We start from the raw sequence: 24,248 nt of genomic DNA on the forward strand, positions 1-24,248 counted from the left end.
GTTAGTCCACAGCACGGCCAGAGGTGAGCTTTAATAAGGATCAATGGCACTTTATCTGGGACAGCACCCACTCCTGTGCATGCAAATGACAACACCAGCAATAGATTCAATTAAAAAAAGAACCTCCAACCACAAGCACTGGAAATTCAATTAAGGGATTTATGCAAAGGTTCACTGGCTTTTTTGTGTTGCTGTTTCTGTTTATGTAATGAGCATTTCATATAAAGAATCAATACGTAATCTGGAGCAGAGCCATACAGAGGGTGGAACGCTGCCTCCTCACTTGCATATTGGATTCAGACCAGGCATTTCAATAGCGAACTTATTAGGATATCCACCCATGTTACTCTGTCCACCGTGCATGAGCTGCACTCCAGTCCTCCTATGGTGTTTTCTCCGAAGGTGCGACATACCTCTCCCTTACCCACACAGGAAATTTACATTAAGTATTGACTTGGGTATCTTTTAAAGTCCAGCGATCCTCAGTAAACCACTTACAGGGCCTCCCCTCCCAGTCAACAAAGCAAAAAAGTTGAAATGCCTGAGCCCCTGCAGTAGACTCAGTGTGCACCCTGAGGTGTGTGTTTTAGCCTAATGAAATGGGATCTCAATAGACAATAATGCTTGTAACAAGATTGAACAGGGACACCCATGTCAATATTAACAAAATGGGATTGTTGGCTTTGTGTGTTCACACACAGACACACATAACACACACACACACACACACACACATACACACTCCAGGCTTTCATACCTGTGTGCCCATCTGTGTAAAAAAAAAAAAAAAAGTGTTTTCCTATTGCTTCTCCACCCAGGTTATAAGTGGAACGCAGGAATAAGAGAGTTCTGGCTGGACCTCAATGCTCTGGGTGGGGACCCATAACATTTTTCCATAACTACATGATTAGGGGATTTAAGCCCCCCTGAAGTTCCTCACAAGTTTTTGATTAATCTGCCACAGATGCGCCTGAGAGAGGTTGTTCCAAAATAGAGATGTTAAAAAAAGGAGGATGCTGTGTCAACAGAAAAGAGGTGCATAAAATAAAAAAGCTGCACAATAAATATCTTGCCAGTTAATGAAGAGGGATACAGGCATTAGCGATCCAGTTGCTTGCCGTTTGCAGATCGGGGCATTTTTAGCCGTCGCTGTTATATTTGGTGGCACATTTGTGGAAAGTCGAATCACTCATAAATCACAAGTCAAACTGTGGCTGGAAGTGAAACAAAAAGAGGCAATCATTTAAAGTGACTAAAGAACTAAATGCTTGCCTCAATATATGCAGCTTGCACCGAAATAGATAAAAGTCCTGAAGTATAGAACAGCATTACATTGAAAGGTTTCGGCAATGTAATCAAAGACAGTAACATCGAAAGCTACATCTTCCAAAAATCCCACGGCAGCACCAGCATACTCAGGAATAATTAAAAGGTGCACTGCAGTGCATTAGATTGCATGGGAGTATATAGAAAATATGAAGAAAAAAAATCTCTCTACAATAAAAAGCAATTAAAATAACGTTATCTGATCATTGCACTCAGAAGGCACGCTGTTGAGTGGTCTAACCTGCATCCCATCAGCACTCTCAGCGAAGGAGAGGACCAAGATGTGGAGCAATAGAAGACTAAAATTACCGTCTGTATGAAAAGTGAAACGAGACAGTCTATTCACATCCTGGTCTGGCTATAAATAGGGAAACATACACAGCTAATGCGGTGGATTAGTAGCAGGAAGCAGACAGACAGTCATCACAGCCCTTGTTCTCCTTCGCCCACCAGACTCGAGATCCCAGCAGGTGTCATCCAATCTACCAAATCACTATCAACCGGGGACCCGGTCCATTCACAAAAGCTGATCCACACAACCTGGAGCCCTATTGTGTCATTTGCAAAGTACTGATTGGGTCCTATTTCAGCAGCTGATATTCAGTCAGGATGTTTCCCCCCCGCTTTCCTCTTTATTGCGCCATATGAAGTAAGTGTGTAACACTATCTACGCCTAAAGATCCTTCATATTTACACAGAGGTTGATGTTAAGAGGTCAGAAATTAAGTGACTATTTACTCACAGACTCAAGCACATGGCATTGACCGAAGCTTCATCTTTGACACAGTAGGGGTGATTGATGGATATCACTGAAATTTCATTTTGAATCTAACCTAATTGCTCTATTTAAGAAAAATACACAACAAGGTCATCACAACAAATCAGTGAAACCAATATTATTGAAGAGGAGTTGCACAAAGTAACAAAGCCAAATTAAAAATAAAAAAAAAAAACAATAATAATAATCCAGAATGACTGTAACGTTGTAATGGTGCACTGACCAAATTCGGCACACGTGGAGATTATTACATATTATTATGTCAAGAGGGTCCATCCTCCTCTGAATGATTTTTCAAGCCCTGAAGCAGCAAAGCCCCCTACCCTGATTGATAATGTTAACAACAGCAGTGTTAGCCGTTTCAAAGGACTGCTGTCTTGGCCAGGCTTCCCTTTAAAAAGAGATCATTGTGTCGCAACGGGACTGACTTGGTTGAATAAAGGCTAAATAAGAGTCCACAAGCTCTTAGCTATTACTCTGGTTTCCATTTTTATTCCAGTGAGGATTTCTGTGTCCTACCAGGACTCCTACTTTCAAAGAGAGATGCCACAGAATTGGATCCCTGATTATAAACAGCTTGTCTGTGAAATAATGAAATATTTAATTCTCAGAGATGAATTTTTATCTTTTTTCTGATAAAAAAGTTTGATAAAAGCAATTCAGATAAATTTCTGATTTGAATTCAGATGACTCTTTGATTTGAAATCTTTATTATGAACAGTGGTTCAAATCAACAGCAAGCATAGTAAAGAATTTAAACAACTATTATTCAATGAAGTAGTTCTTTTACAGTTATTAGCTTTAGTGTTAAAACGAGCAATCTAAAAAGATATAATAGATAAATAAATAATATGATAACAGGTTTTCATTCTGTTTGTCAATACTTTTTCACCCAGGAGCTCAGACCACTTAATGCCCAAAACATCCAGGAAATTAATGGTTTTCGAGCATTCGCGTTTTTTTACATCCACTGTACCTTATCAAGTTACACCTTGCTCCAATCAAGTTAAGAGAAGAAGAAAAAAAGCAGCAGTCGCCACCGTAAACAGTGATCCATCTGCATACAAACCATAATAGCTGCTTAGTTTCATTGAACCAGTGACTGCAGCTGCCTGCCGCTTCCTCCTGCTAACAGCAGACTGCCAGTAGACACTCCCTCACCTTTCCCTCTCTCCTAATCACCAATTAGGACTCCATTAGTCTGGCCTGGCAGCTCATTTGCTCTGGAGGCAGCTGAAGGGGCCTGTTGTGGGGGACCTCTGCCCACTGCGTTCCGCCCCAGTGACCACGGCACTGCGCGGCTGTCACGGTAGCACCGCCACCACGTCTCCTTGTTCCACACGCGAAAGCCTCCTTTCCTCCTCCCTCATTCGTTCTCGCCAAACAATCCAGTGCCATGAGAGCCCCGTGCCACAACTGGCAGTCTGCGAGGAGAGACCGTCTCTCTGAGGATCGAGGGAAGCAGGTTACACAAAAAGAGCTTGACTTAAGTCTGTGGAGCCACTTGTTAGGCAGTTCATTAAATGTCCATCCCCATGGTGAACAGGTGAAAAAGGACCCTTATTAACAGCATAAGGAGACATCCTTCAAGGGCTGGGAGGCGGTTTACACCACCAGCTGCACGAGACGGCTTGTGTGTGGATGGGGAGAAACACAGGACAGCCGGAGGTGGAGGAGCGACGCACAGCCGAGGAAGGAGGTTGATGAGAGGGAGAGCAGGGACTGAGTCACATTCAGCGCGCTAAACAGCCCCTTTGCAACACTGTGAAATTATCCCACTGGCACGTAAGACGAGGCCCAAAGCTCTCAGGAACTTGTTAAAGCTGCTGACTCCCTCTCCCCCTTCCCTCTGCTCTCTTGGCTAATGTTACACTAGAGAGACTTGGTCAAAAGTTCAGCTTGTGCATATGTAAAAAGGTAGGCGAGTGCCAAAGGTAGCAAACAAGGAATAAAATGGAAATAGCAGTAAAGGGCATGAAGCACTGTGCACGAAACACTGTGCACGTGCTGGTGAGTTCCTGTGTGAAATTGCATGCTTCTAGGTGAAAGTCTGGTGATGAGCGTCTGTCTCTGCACATAAGTCCAATAAAAACAAAAACTATGCCACTTTCTGAGAAATAGCTGAGTTAATGTAACTTGTACATCTTTATTAAAAAGAAAATAAAGTGATCTGCTTTGGAGACATCAGATCAGAAAGAAACATCTTAACAGTCTCAGGTATGTACACACATTTATAAAGTTAATTTGCATTCCTTTTCGACCTGCACACACCCAATCTGTGAACTCTTGCTCAAAGTCACAGACTGGAGTTTCAATATTGTTAAATCTACCAAGGAAATAACTAAATTATAAAACAACAAACAGAATTTCTAGTCTTTCCACGTTCAACAGTTTCACTATTCGACTAAAGGGGGAAAAAGGTGAAGTGGTTGCTGGTTTATACCGATCAAAAGGTCAAACACCAAAGTGGTTCACCACTGACAGCTGGCAAACCGAGAGAGTTGAAGAGAGAAACCAGTGATGATTGGTCTGGTCTGCCATGTTCACCTTGGATGAACCATTAACTGCTCTTTTTTTGGGACAATGTGGGGTTTTATGTTGTCTTGTAGATGAAAGAGAGAAGAGGTACTATTACTGATGTCCTACACTCCTCAAACTAGTAATTTACCCGACCAGCACTCCAGCTTGGTTCCAGCAGTTTGACGCCTTGGTGCTTCAGAGACGAGGCTCAGAGGCAGACCTGAACAGCAGGTGTTGGATTTGGCTTAAAGATGAGTTTTTGTTTTTAGTTTTCTTCTCACAGTTAGCTACAACTTATGCTTGAGAAAACTGCCAGTGCATGTTTTCATCGGCCTTTCATTGCCCTCCTCAGTTTATTTAAGTGTCACTGAATAACTTGGTGTCACAGTGAAGGTATAAAGTTATAAGCACAGTTAAAGCACACCCTACGTTTTCTTTTTTCACTTTAATGCATTCAGAATTTACATTGAAATAACTGTAATTGTTGATGGTATTTTTGTCAAGTGAGTGCAAAACAAATCAAACATAACTAATCTATATTTTTGGTTATCTGGAGCTGCTTTTTGCTCTCCCATTTCCAATATGCTGGCATCTGCACTCTTGGTAATCTCCATGGATCCCAGGAGCATGTACAAGCAATTAAAACAATAGCATCTTTACGCCCCTACCAATAAACAAGCTAATGTCACTGCTCTGTAAAGACACTTAGCGTCTGGGGCAATACCCCAGCTGGATTAGAATGGAGCTCTGTGCTTTTAATACCTCACCATAAAGAAGGTTTAAAGAAATGCATGCACTTTATTAAAGAGACTCCAAGGAAATAATATCAAATACATAACAGAGACAACACAGTGAAGTCTTGCTGTAAATTCACAAAGCACCCCATTTAAATTGAAGTTTATCAACACTCATCCTGCATTGTTAGTATCTTGGGACACTTCATAAAGATAAGTTCTTTTTGCGGCAATCTTTTGAGCAGTTAATGTTCCCTTTTAATTAAGCAAAGAACACTTTAAAATAAGAAACTTGCTGAGTTTTTTTTTTTCCAATGGTCAGGTGGTAAGCCATCTCACTGCAAATATGAACTAAAAGTCATTAAACTGCCCAAGGTCAGTGAACACACATGGCATCCAAGGCTTCAGCTGGAATTTAACTATACATGATTGTGTGTACCTTTTGTGGTGCTGACTGTGCATTGGCAGGGGGATCTCCAGCCCCAACCTCTGGGAGGGAAACCAGAGAGCGATGGGATCCCACACAGCCACAGGTGCCATCTGGGCTTGAACTTCCCCTCGAACAACTGCACCACAACCCCAAGGGTGAGGAAGTCCATTCCATGAGTTAGTACATTTTTTCTTCTTCATCCTGAAAATAAAAGAACAAAGTCATTGGGACACACGGGTATGGCATGTATATTATGGAAGGCAAGAAAGAAGTTGTGGAGCATGGTGGTGTCAGTGAGAAGTCAAAGACATGGAGTGTGTAGGACCACGTCTCAGATTCCGAACATGCTGCTTTTATTGGCTTTGCCCCAAAGGTTTAACAGGTCTGTCCTGGGAGTGCTCCACTACCTTCAGTTTCTTTTTACTCTGGCAGACCATGGATTTACCCTCACCCTTCCTTTTCAGATTACATTTTATTCTTTTTTTTCTTGTTTAACAAAAAAAGTCTGATGGGATTTTCCTTACCGCAGGTAAATAAGCTATGCAGCTGGGCAAACAGAGCCTCAGCACCAGGGTCAGGGTAAAATTGGGTAAGAAAATAAAATGAGAGATTTCAGGAGGAGGAGTAAGATTGAGGAAAATGGTGCATGTGAGTCATACACAATTTAAGAAAGGCTGGGCTCATCTGAAATGCCAAGCCAACAAACAAACACACACACACACACACACACACACACACACACACACACACACACACACACACACACACACACACACACACACACACACACACACACACACACACACACACACACACACACACACACACACACACACACACACACACACACACACACACACACACACACACACACACACACACACGAACAAGCATATACACACAAAGTTCAGGTTTTCTCTGGGAAAGATGACAAGCTTCACAGATTCTGCGGCCCAGTTATGCAATCTTAAGCTTAAGTGAAGAGTCCACCAAACTGAGCCTCCGGAAGTGAACAAAATGTGACAAATAAAAGCATTTAGGAAAGAAGGAGGAGCAAGTGTTGATAAGCAAACTCAACTGAAATACTTTTTTAAGATTAATTCTTGACATGAATGAAATGAACATCTACTAAACCAATCAAACATCATTCCTTCCATCGTGTTTAATAAAGCTTGCCTCTTCAGTGATCCTTACAGCTTGAAATATAAAATTACAGTGGATTTGTATTATTTTGGATGCATTACCTCGGGTTAGACATTTCACATGAGTGCCAACTCTCGCCCTCTATAAGCAGAGAAAAAAAACAATCTCTGTTCATTTCTTTCATGGCCGATATACAACTGCATCACAAATAAGCATAACACTGATGACAACCACTTTGAGTCAAAACACACCCAAATGAAGCTCCTGCTGGGAAAAGGCCAAAGGCTGCCGTCAATCATCTTTGTAGGTTAAAAAAAAAAATCTAGAAATCTGATTCAAATTTGGAACAAAATTGACAAAAATCACAGTAATAGGCCTGTGATTACAATCTATGAAAATATTTAGTGCATTGATTTGCACATTTCTAGAGTGTTGCCAAGACTAATTAAAAAAAGAACATTTTGTGAACAACCTAAACAACCTTGGTTGTTTCTGATCCTCTTCATTCTCAAGCATCATGAGCACATTTATTTCCACAGAAGTAATCTGAATTAACTGAATGAGCTTTGGATCGGTGCTGACGAATTGACAGGTCGAGACTCTGGACTCTCTCGGGAGGCACGTGTGGCTCATTTGTCCCTCTGTAGTGGCTCCATGAAGCTTTCACAACATGAAACATGAATAAACATTTAAGTTATTGTATTATAGTTAGTACAATTCAGAATGATTCGCCACTCTTGGTTCATAAGGTACTCGAAAAAAGGTACAAGTGCAATTTGGGAAAAATAGCTAAAACCACAAGAAATGGGGAAAAAAGGAAGACAAAGTGGCTTAAAAAAACCACAGAATGTCTCAAAGAAAATAATTAAACATGGTTAGAAAAAAACATGCAAATATGATTAAAAGGAGGTAAAATGGCTAAAACAGCTAAATTTTCAAAATTGTTGAAAAAAAAACAGGAATGAAACTTTAAAAATCAGGTAAAAAAAGAATTGGTTAAATGTGTTAAAAGGCGCGCTATTCTGAACTGTAGTTAAAAGTCCATGAATGTATCATAAGATATAGTTTTTGTATGTGAATCAAAACTATACATGAGACTTCACACGCTGCACTCGCCTCATTTTAAAGGTTAAATGTGCTTTATGGCTTCAGACTTGACTTGGCAGAAAGTCACAAAAATTGTTCTTTTGGTCAAAAAGGTTTCAGAACCCTGGTCTAGAGAATTGACCACCTGGAAAGTCAAAAGTTGGACTAAAAAAATAAGCAATCACCTTAATACATGTTTTTTCTTTTCTTTCTGAAGAAAACAGTCTCCCAATGCAACTTTTATTAAGTAACTTCATGTGCAACATTAAAATGTAGGAATGAATGGGTTTTCAAAAATAGCACAAATAAAACTGTATTTTACTAAATGATTGTACAATTTTGCTGTTATCAGTTGGTTCACATTATTGCTTGTGGTATGATGAGTTCCAAAGGACCAATATCTCATTTCACAGATTTTAGGAGATTGACTCTTTCCTACTCAATTCATGACTAAACGTGCAAAAAGGACCCTTTTCTCATTATGCTGATATTATCTTAGAGTCTGTTCTAAGTTTCAGTTTGGTATTTAAATATTGACGAAAGTGTGGGACCAATAAAAGTAGATTATGGACTTGTATAAGTCATAAACATAAAACAACGTGCAGTGTATATGCAACAGATGTATCTGTTTAGTAGCTTTAGGCCTGTTCATCTGTTCCCAGTAATGCTTCAGTGTCTCCATGAAGAAGTATAAAACCTGGATAATGCAAGCCTTCCAGGCACGCGAGTGGAGGAGGAACCAGCGCCAGAGAAACCGAGCAAGACTCGGTGTTGGTAGAGCGCGGGGATGTTTTCACAGCACTTTATGTTTGAGTACACATCAAACACGCCACGCACTGCTCTTTGATTGTCTCTGGTGAAGCTGCTGTCTGACAGGTGTTAGACGAGGTCCCTGGATAGAAAATCGAGCATGCTGTAAATACACACTCGTAATGACACATCACACACTTGGCAAATAAAGAGATGACAGGGACCTCCCTGACGGTGTTTATGTGGAAGTTAAGTTTGTGAAGGCAACACATTTGATATGCCAGCTATACGGCAATCTGATAATTGTGAAAACATAACACTGTCAAGCATTTAAAGACCACACTTGTTAACAGTTGCATTCCCCTGAGCTGCAGCTCACAAAACGCTTGGATGAAAGTTACTGCAAACCCCAGTTACTTCTTTGCAGCGATCACAAAATGGCTGGCTGCATGCTGAATAAGTAACACTTCCCCCTTTTGGCCAGCCTCAGTCCCTCACTACATCAACAATAGGAGCCGAGACCTGTTTAATATCGATTTGATGGAAATAAGTTTACACTTAGCAGACGCCATACGAGCAGAAAACACCAGACCACATATATTCTGTATTTTCATAGCGTCTGTTATAACAGTTTGTTCAACTCAATACATCTCGTGCGTCTAAGCCCGTTTCCATTCTCTCATCATCCCAGACCACAGTGAAGTACATATTAGACAATCTTCTAATTAACAATAAAGCCACAGTCTAGTGGTCACATGTGTAATTTCTCCATAGAACACATTCTCCACCCCCACTGCTCCGTGTGTGGAAGCTATGGGCTCTAATCGCATTGCCCCTTACGCTAGAATAACTGTGAGTACTTTCTTGGCAAAGGCGTCCACAGCTCAAGGGTTACTGCATGGTCGATCCTCCAGCAAGGTCCTTTCCATTCTGATTCAATCAATCTTTATTCCATCCACTGCCAAAATCAATTGCACTCCGCTTGGGAAGCCTGGCTAAAATGTGGGGAGGCACAGAGTCAAATGGGGTACTCCGTGCTACAGCTTTATCTCACCACTCTGAGAGGGTTTCCTCCCTCAGCCTGCGGCGTAATGAGGAACCAGACTGAAACCTCCAGACAGACACTTGTACTGATATTTCTGGGCCCACACGACTTGAACAATTACATGACAGGTTGGAGTTTTGGTGATTACTGATGAATGAATTGGCATCATTGTTGGCATCATTGAGTATTGAACTTAAAAGGTTAACTTGTGAAACAATTCAAAGCATGAACAGCGAACATCTATTGGCAGAATTGGGCATCTTCCCACTTGTATTTTCCACATAATTTCCCCTACAATGTCAAGCAGCTTATAAAACTGGCGTGGCAGCTCTTATTCGCTGTGGCAACACTGTTAGGTCTAACAGTAAATGAGTGCTACAGCTACTCAGGATCCAAGCTAACTTATCGAGTCTCATCTGGTCCTTCTCCCATCGGTTTATCTGAGGGCAACAAGTAGACCTGCTCAGTACAGGGCTACCACATTACCTATGCTGGACTGCTTTTACTGAATGTGTGTCCTGTCATGGTTTTTAAATGAAGAAAAATTTACTTATAATTGTAAGTTATTTTATATTTTCAGTGGGGGCAAAAAACAATTAAAAACATTATATAAGAAGGTGGGGGAAGGAGAAGCCATGCTTTTTGTCAAACGCGTCCAACTGTGCTATAAGCAAAGGTTTATGTAATCCACTTCCTTTCAATGACAGAAATTCAAAGGTCATCATGGACCCATTTATCTGAAGGAAGAAGCCGGCGAGAGGCTATGAACGATTATCAGTTTATATTTCTCAACAATTTAGTTTAAAAAGTAATCAGTCAAGTTAAATATGTGGACAAAAGGTAAAACTATCCAGATTTTATTGTGGTTACTAACCATCAGTCAGTAACATCACTCAACACTAAATTGTAATTCTAAAATCTCATACAATCTGAGAGAAATCAGCCAAAACTGAGCTCCAAACATTTTAATTTGGCTAAGTAGGGATGTGTGTGTTTTCAGGTCAAAGCAGACATTTGTAATCAGCTTTAAAGAGAGGGTCTGGGTTCCTGCGTGAAGACTTTCATCGATGGCCTCAGTCCAGCAGCATTAGATGTACTTTTCTTGAAGACCAGCAACATAAATTGCCTGCCTTCAGGTTGTAAAAGTTGCTCGTAGGGATTCACTGGGTTCCATTTGTTTGATTCTTCTGTCTCTGCTCATTATTGTGTATTTAAGGGAAAAATAATGAAAGTTAACCAACTGGCCATCCGTCCATCTCCTATGCCAGGATTCAGGGCTGCAGGAACTGGAACCAATTCCAGCTAACTATTGGCAAAGTCAGGATTCAGACAGGACTCCTGACAGATTGACAGTTCGTCACCGGTCACGCGCAGAGAGACAAACAGTTACACACACACATATCTATGGGCAATTCAGGGCCACACATCAGCCTCATCTTTTGAATTGTGAGAGGAAATCAGAGTACTGAAAACCTGTACATTGGGAGAACATGCAAACTCCACACAGAAAAAAAAAAAAAAAAACAGCCAGTGTTTGAACCCTGGCTATGAGGCAAGAGTGCCAACCACTGCACCATCTTGTGGCCCCCAAAAAGGACCACTGTTGCTTTATTTTGCTGGACGCTAAAGTGTGTGTTCACGTTGAAGTCCAGGAGTGCTTTATTACCCCACCAGGAGCAAATCTTGTGCAACAGCAGTTCACATAAGAAAGGGGGAAAAAACTGAGACAGCAACAAAATCCCACATATAACAGAGTCACATATTCAAAAGCCTAACAGCAGGAACAAATGAGTTTCTCAGTCTGTTCGCTCTGCATTTTGGCGGTGGAAGCCTGTCAAGAGGGAAGCAGAGAGAAGTCTGCAGATGGCTCAAGACAGCCCTCAAGTGCTTCTCTCTCCTTTTTTCTAGAAGTGTTTAAGTGTTAAACTCCTGTTTAGAAACATCTATCATTTATTCACAACCAGTATTTATAAATAAAATACTGAAGCACAACTCCATAGAGAGCTTCTTTTTCAGATACCCTTAAATATATGCAATATTCTACTTCCACAATGCAACAAACAGATTCTTTTTATTTTGAATGCATCTCAACTACCATAATTTCCCCAAATCCTGTGAGAAACTACACATCTTTTTAAGTATTATTTTTCTAGACCATTGCTTTGCAGATATTTCATTATATTTCATTCATTTTGCAGAGCTCACAGAAAGCAGCACGTCCTGTTTACAAGAAATGAAACTTTTGAAGAATGGATTAGAACTTTTTGAAAACATTCTGCCACCATGTTGGTGTAAATTGGAAAAAGCTAACTTTTTGAAAGCACTTCGACTCCGTCTCCGTTCAGACAGCAGAAATACTAATTTTCTGAAACTGCGCCTGTGCATGAGCACCATGGTTGTAGTAAACAGTCCTACAGAACATTCGAATAGATGGACAATAACAACAATGGTGGTTCCAGAGTGGCTTGACTCCCAGTCCGCGTTCTCCTGGGATTCATCAGTTTTACAATTGAGTCAGCCGCAATAGCAATCCAGTTTCATCGTCTGTCCACACGAAAGTCCATCTACTTGTTGTTAATACATACTGTTTGCGTGTGTGGAATGGCGGCATAGCCCTTTCCAGCGTGGAGTTTTCATGTTTTCCCTGTGCCTGAATGTTTCCTCCAGCTACTTTGGCTTCTTTTCACAGTCCAAAAAAATCCACGTAAGGTTAACCAGTGACACTGGGACATGACTGTGAAAACGACGGTATTATGAGTGATCAGCATTAGTTCTGTCCAGCCTATTATGGACCCTGTCCTCCACTCCATATGAGCTACGATGGGCTCCAGCCTCCAGTGACCATAACATGAATACAGCGGATATGAAGTTGGCTGGTTGTCGTCAATAATCTCCCAAAAATAAGAGGGGAACATGAAGAAAAAAAAGTTTGAGTTCATGGTTACTGCAGCTAATGAACAGAAATTTGAACAAATATATTGAAGATAGCCTTGAAGATACTCTTTTCTGGCATATTCCCTAAATTCCTGAATCAATTCGCTTCCCTGAAATAAACCTAACCAGCACGCACGACACTACAGGCAGCAGTTCGAGGCCTGATCCAGGTCTAAATTATTTGATATTTTGAAATTAAAATAAAAAAATTCAAGCAAGTGATAATAATGTAACGACATTCAGACCAATTATTTCTTCCACTTTTGTAACTTTAGTGGTTTCTTGAACTTTCTTTCTAAAGGACCACAACAGGGAAGCCTGAGTTGGATGCATCTCATTAACGATAAACAATGGTGAAAGCAACACACTGCAGCAACCAAAAACAAATGTTATATGCACAAAGGAAAAATAAACCCCCATTTAGAAGGATTATTAATTACAGTTCCATTGATAATAGTAAGAAATAAGGGATTTTGCATATTTCTTTTCTGCCATTACAGTTTACAATGTCTTGAGTGCAGCAGAGGTTCAAAAGGAAAAATATGAAACAGGATTCCTGTAACCTGCATGCAAAAAAAAAAAAAAGTTTTAAAATTTGCTAAAGCAAAAAAAAAGTAAAAAACTCTTAAAGGTTGAGCCTTAAGTATAAAATAATAGCAGTTGTGATCAAAAACTATCCTAATGCCCTCTTTTTCATCCGAACTGTTGTGCGTAGTGTAATGCTTCTTCAACTGTTAGTTCTCTTTAAACACATGCTGTCGTCCATTTACATCAATTTACAAAACACAAATTCCAGAAGCTGAATTCTCTTAGAACATGTTCAAATGGTGTCAATATTTGTCCATAACTTATTGGAAAGTGTTCAGTTTAAAATAATTTTTAAAATTCACCATTCTGAAGAACAAGACGTCAAAGATATCACCAACTCCAACCTATAAGTGGTGTGTTCATTACGAGTGACATTATTGAATTGTAGTGTTGTAAACGCTCAAAATCATGATATATTGCAAGTTTGATTTTGTCAAAGCCCATAAGACAAAAATAGCCTCATCTGTTTTGAAACTTGAAATGTTCAGTGTCAATATTTTTTACAAATTTAAAAAAACAAATTCATCAAATACATAATGCAAACCAATTGTATAGCTTCACAGGTCAATTCAGCATTCAAGAGATGGTGAGGAAAACAAACAAGCACACCACCAGAACATGTGTGCTAAAACTCCTTTAAAATGTCAAATGTGCATGAATATATACATGAAAGGAATCAAACTCCCCAGCAGTAATTGCTTCGATTAAAAAGGTGTGTCGGGAAAATACACACGTTTATTTAAAGGTGCATTAAGGAGTTTGCACGTTTCATGCGAAACGGCGCCCCCTGCAGGCCTTGGGCGTAATGCAGCTTAGTGAAAAACTCGTCCCTGTGGCTCGCGTGCACGGAAGAGAGGAACTCCTTCCTCGCTCTTTTAACAGCGCTCGAGTAAGATTTAAGTTTCTTTTCCCTGGTGGAGTCTGTGCTGGAGTCGTGGTAGTGCAAGAAGCCAGTCTTTTCTTACTTTCTGGAAGCTCCTGCTCAGTTGTTGCTCACTAAGCATCTGGAGGAGTAATGGCGGACAAAACGAAACTTAACTAAATCAGGCCAGCCGGAGCGTGCATTACATCATTCCTTTCAAATTCTCCCCAAAAAAATGCTGGTGCCGGACCGGCACTGCAACTTTTAAGTGACAATTTAGCGCTGTTAGAGGTACTTGTAATGAATATGTCAGGGCACATTGTACACATCATTAAAAATGTGTAACATATTTATGGTGGAAATTAAGTATTTTTAAAGTTGAAAAACTCCTTAATGCACCTTTAAGAAGCACCACACCACAAAACTGTGAAAATCTGAGTATGCGTTACATTTAAAATTTTCATCAGAGCTCTTTCCACATTAACTTAATTCTGCTGCATATCCACAAAAAAATGTCTCACTCTCCTTTAGTTGATTGAAAGATTGGGGTGGTGAGGGTGGGGTCCTTTAAAGACAATGTAATGACTGCTGCTTTGCAGCAACCATCCCATATGGGAAAGGAGGGCAGATAGAGACTACTGGCCCACACCCAACAAAAACAGGGCCTTGAATCCTTAGCACAGGGTTCTCTGCCAAAACACTGGTTCTCTGTAAAGGCAGAAGAGGGGGCTAGGAAGGCAGGAGCGAGGAGACTTGATTAGGAAACCTTAATGGGACTGCACTGTCACATTGCATGGCGTCTGGGCCATGGTCCAAGGTATCACTGGCACTGCAGCAAAGTAACAAGGGAAAGGTGAGGATCATACAGCTGTTGCACAAAGACGCGCTCCAAAACTCAATTCTTCCCTCACACTCTGTAAATAACACAATCACACTTAAGCCATTACTCTTGAAAATACACTGCAGGTAACAAGGCACTTTACTCCACAACACGAGGGTTTTCAGTGAGATGGACTGGAGGCACGGAGGCTCTGCGATCACACTCATTTTAGCAGAGGCCATTGTGTTAGTTCACTCACCCCCGATGCACACTGGATGCAGTCCGGTTGCGTTCCGGCTGCGGTCCGTCTCCGATCCGGTATACCGCAGCATTGTGATTCACACCGCCTGCGGTGTCTCTGCAGTCCGCTGGAGGAGGTTGCCTGATATGTTGCTCTCACGGGTAAACAATATGACCTGTTTAACTCAATAGAAAGCAGGCCAAACTGCCATCTCGGTTGAAAATGCAAGTTAAAACCGTATTTTTATAATAACAAACACGTCATAAACACATAATCATTTCACCAACCCGTCCGACGTGTTCAAAAAAGACGCTTGATTTGGCAGAAACCCACCCAATCTGGCAACACAGAGCTTTTTTGTGCCATTTGGGAGTCATTTGACTTTACAGCAGTGACGAAGTACAAAACCGTTCATTCTTCTAAAGCGTATAATGACTACATCACGCTGCTTGTTCTGTATTCTACCAGAAGAAGCAAAAAAATTCAATATTACAGCAAAAAAATGACACATATTTTATTTTGAAGTCACTTATTTTGGAACACGTATCGCGTTTCCTTCCGGCACCTGACTTGCTTCTGTCTGAATTGACGCGGTAGGGCTGCGGCGTCCGGAAAAATAGGATCCTTGCGGAAAGTGACCGGAGCTCCGCAGAGGCTCCGGAGCCAGACCGGAGCCGGACCGCAGCCGGACCGCGGCCGATGTGCACCACAGCATTGATTTTAATGACTACGGATTAGCTGTGGTGTCCGGACCGCAGCCGGAACGCAGCCGGACCGCATCCAGTGTGCATCGGGGGTCACTGTGAGCCTTCACCACAGAGTGGATTTTGTTGCACACCACAGAATTCATTATGTAACAAAAACCGATGCATATCATACTTGAACTGGAATTTTATCCGTATGAAAAAAAAAAAAAAAAAAACGGCGCCACACACACTCAATTACACAACTATTTAAAGTGTGGACATCTAGATGGCTAATGTGGCCACTTTTGATTGTCCCTTTCCTGGGAATAAACGCAGAGAGGCAAGCTCCAGTGCACAGATAAGACAGGTGGTTATAATGTAAGGTTGGGTGGAGCACCACAGCAGCGAACCATGGTACAGCACCCTGTTTTCCTACAGATATATTGATCAAGAATTAATGTTGAAAAGCCACTGTTTGTAGGCTTTGTACTCTTTATTAAAGTTTATTAAAGGGTGAAAAGAGTCTAGTGATCGTTCATTTGCAAACCAAAGCCTGACACCCCTGGTGGATGCAGCGGACAGAGAGACGAGGTGAGCTGGGTGACTAGCTGCTTTGAGCCAGTTCACCCTCACTTGCTTCCCTATATAGTTCGTGAAAACAAGCATGCTAACACCCTTCACTTTTTTTTTCCTCTCCTTTCCAAACCATCTTTTTCCTTCTTCTGTCCGGGGAATTAAAACTTAATCAAACCGCTGTCAGCATGAGGGTGTTGGAGGAAGTGCACCATGTCGGGACTCAGGCTGCTTCACTGAAATGGAATTAGTGTCCTCACTCCGACTGTGTCTTCATGTCTTTGTCACACTCTTGTCCTTCTCTGGACATTGCCACTTTGATGAGACAGCCAGACCATTTGAAAGATGTTTGTTAGTCTGGCAAGAACCGACAAGGATGTCTTCTTCACCTGATCAAGCTACAGGGAATAGCTGTGTATGTGTGCTCAAGTCAGCAAGGGCATGGTTTTTTTTTGTTTTTTGTTGTTTCCAGGCCTGAGATTCACCTTCTCCAGACCACAGGGGCAAAGTTCCCAACACGTCTCATGCAGCAATGAACATGAGGATGAGTCTAGATGTCCATGCCAGCACCGAGGCAAAGATGGGAGAATGTCAGATGATTCATTGTAATTTTCTGCAAAGCTAATCTTGAGTTTATGGTATAAATGGAGGCAACAAACAAAACTGGGCACAAAAACTATCTCAATTCTTATCACTCTGCAGACTAAAAACTTCCAACTGAGTTTCAGAAACCCTTATTCCAAACAGGAATTTCCATAATAAGGGGCAATTATTGATTAAAAGAGCACGAGGGGAGTGAAGGAAACTGAGTGGAAGTGAAGAGGAGCAGTCGTCCAGCGCCATCCTGCAACACTGAGTCAGTAATGAAGAGTACAGATAACTTATTCATGGAACAACTGTAGAAACTGGAAAATATGGCCCCGTGATGACAAAATAATCACAGGATGACAAAATAATAAGAGGAAGGAGTAATCATCCTGGACAGGCCTTAAAGCCCCACAGATTTACCCCATCATATCTTTTAACATGTACACACTGCCATAAGCAGAAGGGGCAATTTCCACAGCTCTGGAGCACTGTCTGGGTTTACATGAGGATTAAGGCTTGGCTGTCGAGTCAGAATCCAAAGTGAAGCCTCCTATAACAAACTGAAGTAATTAACAGCTCACTTCTAAGACTAACCTCTTTCATTTAGTGTCATATGGAGCTGCCGCTTCCCAGGAGTGAAGACCTTAACAAATGGCTTTAATAGGCAGACCTTCATAATGTAAAACCATAGTCTTGTGGGACGGCTCACGGCTTTGACCACAGAGCAAATATGAGTAATTTGTATACACGTCTGCTGGGAGCCATAACAACCGCAATGGGAGGAATTACTTTATATAATTACTAGAGAAAATATCTTGGCGAAACACACGCAGGGCTCTGTCTTGCTAAAGGAAAACAGAGAAACAAGACCAGTCGAGAGACGGAGATTATGTGATCTATCCCTGTAGTGGTTAGGGGCGCTCCATGGCGAGGCGGCGAGGCAATCACAAAGGCTCTTCAAATGCACACAGCAAATTTACTCACATGGAAAATTAAGCAGAGACGGCATTCTGTCCCCCTAAAGACTTTAAGATATATGGCTGCTTTCGTAATTATCACGGGTCAAGTCCTAAATTGAGATATGTTCATATACCAGTGATTTCAGCGTAAATCTTCCTCTGCATGTGATGATTCTTTCAGCAATCTACTTGCATGTGTGTGTCTGGCTTTTTTACTTTGCACATACTGGGGTGTGGGTGGGTGTGTGTGTGTGTGTGTGTGTGTGTGTGTGGTGGGTGATATATGAGTTGCGATAGGATTGAGAGAGCTCTGTCGACAGCTGCTGGCTGCCATTCACACCTGAGAGGACCCATGTCCTGATGAGAATTAATGTACTCTGACATCCTCTGGGACTCTGGCAGCCCCCAGAGGGCCTAATGAAGAAATACAACCTTGCCAGGAGAGAGGGGGCATATCAAAAGGCTCCCCCAGGCCTCGGGAGAGGGCATATAGAGAGGGCATGAATAGACAGAGGAGGGACAGAACAAGGATGTTTGGAGCGAGGGTAGAAAAACCAGGGATTATTCTCCAGCTTGTACACTTTTAAATGTTATTTTCTCAGGAAGCAAGGTGAGGCTCAGATGTTCATCAATATGCTCATCTATTTCTCTGTGTTAATTAAACATGCACAAAGTGTCACCAACATATGTTTGAATTTCCTCACCTGCTCATTAAAAACCTAATAATCAATCATTTTTATTTATTAATTTACAGAATTCCTCAGAGTGAACATGTTGCCTGCAGGGTCCCTGACCTTGGAACCAGCGTAGACAGAGGGGGGGCCCGAAAAGGTCTGGAAGGTGAGAGAACCGACCTTTTCGGGTCAACTCTGTCTGGGAAAAGGTCACCTCTGGCTCATCTATAAAGGATCCGCCTTTGGGACTGAAGTTTTGGTCATTATGCAAAATCTATTTGAGTCCCAAGTGATGTTTCATCCAAGTACCAATTAAAATACCTCCCGTTAAATTCACAGTGACGTGTACATCTCGAAAGGGGCAGATGGTAACGCATAGCGGTATATTTGTCCAGACAAGCCTGCCCAGCTGTCCGTGGACCGCAAAGTCAGAGCGAGAGGTTAAAAAAGAAAAAGTATTCCAGTTCTTCAACCTCAGCCCTTACACTCACTCAATCCCTCATTTACTCATCAATTTCCCTCCTGTCCTCCTACAGCTTCCTTTCCCCCTACATCCTTTCCTGAAATGCAATCCAACAATCCAGCTTGGATTGTCTATGCTCTACAACTCATGGCAAACTGATTCCCTTTCACAAGTGAAATACAGAGATTTGAATACAGGGAAGGAATGTAAGACTGAAATAAATACAAAATATAAAGGTCTGACCACCCATAAGAGCAGAGAAAGAAAGGCAAGCACACGTAGCAGCGAGAGTAAACACGGAGGCGAGGGTGTTGAGAGATGAAGATGTCAGCGGCGTGCACAGACGTTGACTATAAATGAAACACGGATCTTGGCTTCAGCAAGGAGGGGGAGGTAAGCCCAGAGCCAGTGAAGTGAAGGTTCTCCCAGAGGTTTAGAGGACCAAGGCAGAGACTTCACACTCAGACTGCTATCAGGAGGTCCAACAGCCTCTGGATCCCCTTAAGTTGACGAGCCGTCCACAAACCACCAGGAAACGGCGGTAAGAGCCGACCCAGACAGAATTCCAGGCGTGCGACCATGTGACGTCAGTGCAACCAACATCTATCATTAGCACATCCACAAGCTCTACCCACACGTCCTTCATTTCATCGAAACGGCGCAGGAGAACTCCCTGTGAGGGAACCCATCAGGACCATGAAAGTGGCCTGACTTTCTGCTGTGGCACAACAGCTAATTCGAAGTTCATTGAAATTTCTTTTTTAACAGCTGTTCGGCAGTCACAGAGCAACACTCGCTGCCAGGATATCCCTGTCTGAATTCAGCTTTGCCGCTAATCCCTGAAAATTATAGTGTAACTGCATCCATGGAAAGTGACTTTACTGGCCCGGGTCGTCCCGCTCACTCAGAAATGACAGAAAACCTTGAAAGACTTCTATTTTTAATGAACTCATGCAGGAACATATTATTCTTCCATGTTCAAATGAATTCACTGCTGTCAGTAAGTTGGATAAAATTAAGTTAGTATTAAGTTTTTATCAGGGATATTTTTCACGATTGTCAACAGCTCTCTGAAACCCGTCGGACTTCACTCCTTCAAATACTACGGCTACACAAACACACCATCATTCATTGACTAAATGCAACTTTTTGGGGTTACTTAAGCATTTATTCTTCTCTGTGTGACTGCAACAACTTTATTCAAAGACAAAATCTTGTTGAAGTGCTTTAAGAGCACATTGGTGCTGTGCAAGAGGGAAAAAGGTTGGTTCATTCGTGCACCAAAGTTTGGACAAAAGCGGCTCTTTCATACTCAATTTGAATTTCACACACATTTCTGTCAAAACAGACCCTTCAAAGTCACTGTCAAAAAAATATGCATATGAGAAACTCTTATCCAGTCATCCTGTGGGCAAACATTCCTTCCAGCTGAGCAAACATGTCCGGGGAGAGCAGGCTAAACAGGTCCCTCTCGTTTCTTAGTATATGATCGACGGGTACGAGGCAGCATTAATCATGAACTCTACCTTTTCCATCGTACTGTTCATTTTAACTATACTTGAATGATGACAGGTAGACAAACTTTACATGAGATCACAAAAAAGAACTTTACTCGGTCTGAGAAAAACTTCCTTTTATTTTGATCGAAATGGAAAAGTTGTTTTGAATTGTTTCACTGCAAGGGAACACGCCTGGACATTCGAACAAATGTGCAGAAAGGCTGAATGATGGTACCATCTCTGGCTATTTTAATACATCCGTGCCATTTGCAGACGGTCATTAATCACAGTACTAACATTTACATTGTTTATCCATTGTTTGTGTTTTAGAGCTCTTTCTTTGTCTTTTTGTTTTCTGTCCATGGATGTAGCTCAGCTAATTGCAGCTTATTGTGATTTATGCAACAGCCTTTGCATGGAATCGGAAGCTGGGGAAATTAATAAAGGGATGTTTTTCAACTCCACTCTTTCTTTCTCGTTCTCTCTCTCACTCTCATTAAAAGAGAAAAACAAGAAACCTTAATCAAGGTTTAGTCTTAATTGGTTTAAGTGCAGGTTTATGGAATAGTCGATGATCCTCTGGGCGCCAGTTTGATGTGTTCATTTTGTAGCAGCAGGTCAGGTGAACTCTGACCTTAAATACTTACATGATAATACTGGGACCAGACCCTTGGCCTCTCGCAGTATTAAAGTTCTTGTACTGGTCACAATGGCCATGTATAATACCTGCTGTAACCAGTAATTGTTGAAGCTGTTTATGCTCCTTTTGTTTATTGAGATGCATTATTTCAAGATGCGTGTGTGTGTGTGTGTGTGTGTGTGTGTGTGTGTGTGTGTGTGTGTGTGTGTGTGTGTGTGTGTGTGTGTGTCTTGGAGGGGACACTAGCTATTAAAATGAGGTCTCCAAAGTCCTCATTGAGTTCAATCCCTTTTGTTGTTTATAGGCTGAATGATCTATTGAGTTGTATTAATTTTACTTTTTCAACACTTGACCTCTGACCAAACGAAGAGGAGAGAGTCGCTGATCTTGAGTCAGGATTAGTACATACGTTTGTTCTTTTGATTTTTATAGAAAAAAAAATAATTCAAACAAACCAAAAAGCAGCTTCTGTAGAAATCTAAATGAAGCAAGTTTAAGCTTCATGAAGTTCATGCTTTATGAATGATGTTTTCTAAATCATGCACCATTAACGTCAGAGTGGCTGCAGAAATTAATCACCAGATTATAAATTTAAAAGGGATGCAAAGTATAAATGAATGTTTTTCATAATTAATATACTATTATGTTACAACACTGATCGAAAGAATGCAGGAAATTTAGAGAATAATCACCCCGATGTCATTCATATCGCTTTTTACGTAGGGTTTTTTTTTTCTTTTCATTTTTTTTAAGAAGAAGACTGAGTCTAACTATGAAGACGCAGTGGGACTCTGAATAAGGAGCTGTTGAGTGGTGCTTGCAATTGTGAGAGTGGGTCTTGGAGAGTTATGGCTTTAGCTAGCCTGTAGTTTATGTGCACTCTGGGTAAAATGCACAGCACTTTGAGAACATTTATCATAAAACACAGGGAAGGGACTGGGATGTAAAATGGCTGCTCTGCTCAGCCTTAGTATCTGCAATCTGATATAAACTCTGCAGATAAATAATGTATGACTCCTTTGTTGATAAAATGTCAGAGTGCCTTTTATTTCTTATGTTGACAATTCTAATGCTTTGTAAGGCTGTTGTTTTCCTTCTTTATTCTATTTGAGAAAACCTTATTTATCTTTTATTGTACATAAAACAAGACTAAGCCATTCTGCTTGTCCTCGACCTAACTTTACTATAACTAAGGAGCTGATCACAGAGAAACACAGGCGCATAAAGAAATTGGGAGGATTGATGATCTATTGAAATTTTAAAGAGTTACAAACCTAGCAGCTACCCATGACCTTATGAATACTATCTAACCAATAAATTACATTTATACTAAAAAAAATCCCCTAAAATTATAGATCAAAATTATTTTCTGGTATATATTTAATTCACAGTAATGTAAAGGCATTATTAGATTAGATAAACTGCATTCATTCTGAACACCGGATGTAACTTCTCCCATGTTTTTGATCCAGGCTTCCTTGTTTTTGTTTTTTTGTCCTAAAGACATAAATAAAACCCACATCTACTCCCTGGACAGGACAAAGGCAGTGGGGACTCCATGCACATTGGCAGCATTTAGCAGGTGACAAATGGAGTTTCCCAGGCTGAACCAGCCCAGAAGGCTCACTCAGATGGGTTGATGAATGTAGAAGTGAGGCCCGACAGGCAGGTTTATTTTTATTACGTCTGTCACCGCACCTTTGCAGCGCCTCCACACCAAGCCCTCATGCACAACATGTGCTCTACTAAAAGGAGGGACCAGACTTGAATCACAATGAAGGAGAGGACTTTACAGCTGTTGTTCTTTCAGGAGCTGGTGAGCATCGCGCTTTCAGGAAATCTTATGCACTGCATCAAAATAGGAATAAGTGTGACGCAGTTTTATTTAAGTACTCTAATGGACAACAATGAGGTAGGAATAGAAGGACAGTACAGGACAGTAACATTGAAATAGACAGTAGATATTAGATGGGGGGGGGGAAAGCAGTGTCATAATAAAGGAAAAGGCTTTATGGACTCAGTTACTGATTGAAAATAAAAACAAGTTAAGGGAAGGGCAAACTCACAAGTACTGGGAAAACATTCACTGTCATATTATTACCTTCCTTCCCCAATGAGGAAATGCAAAAACAAGAAGAAGAAAAAAAACAACACTGTTTCCTTATTTGGCTGCACGCAGAGCACTTTATCTATTTGACAGAGGACGTGAAATCACAGAAAAGGAGTGTGGAGAAATGGGAGGAAATTTCTTTTTAAGAAAATGATTCATGGCCTCCTGGCTGCGCAATTCATGAGTCAACAATGTACTGTGGGTGTCTTTGGGGGTGTGTTCAGGGAGGGTGTGTATCAATAGGTAATAAATCTCCAAGCATTCCCAGGATGAAGACAGCCTCACAGGTGTCTCTGGCTGTGAACACAGCAGCTTCAGCAGGACACACAGGTCATGGAATCACTGTGGCTGCGCAGACCACAGGTCAGATCAGGAAGTGAAAATGATGAAACCAAGTCAGAAAACTGACAAACTGGGGATTTTTGACTCTTTCATCCATCAAAGATGACGGTTTAGTGTTCTATTTCAGTTCATATAAATGGTCTTGGAAAATCACAAACTGTTGATTTGCTTAAAGTCATAACAGTACTGGAGGTGGGGATTGAGAGAGTCAAAAGAAGAAGTAACCAGCTGGAGGTCAGGCACCATCATGTGTTCAAAACCCCTCTGCCACCTGATAGCTGGGGGACCTGGAACTTAATGATTCCACCACAGAAATCCATCGGTCTCTGTTCTTCAATGAATCCCCTCACTGCCAAACTGTTTATAATGTTAAACAGAGCAAATATGGAAAAGTTGATGGACTTTACAAATTCCAGTCAAATTGTGTTTGTGTTACTATGACTCGCTTGAATGTTTG

The sequence above is a fragment of the Salarias fasciatus genome, chromosome 1, assembly GCF_902148845.1.
Source record: "Salarias fasciatus chromosome 1, fSalaFa1.1, whole genome shotgun sequence".
NCBI classification, from domain to species: domain Eukaryota; kingdom Metazoa; phylum Chordata; class Actinopteri; order Blenniiformes; family Blenniidae; genus Salarias; species Salarias fasciatus.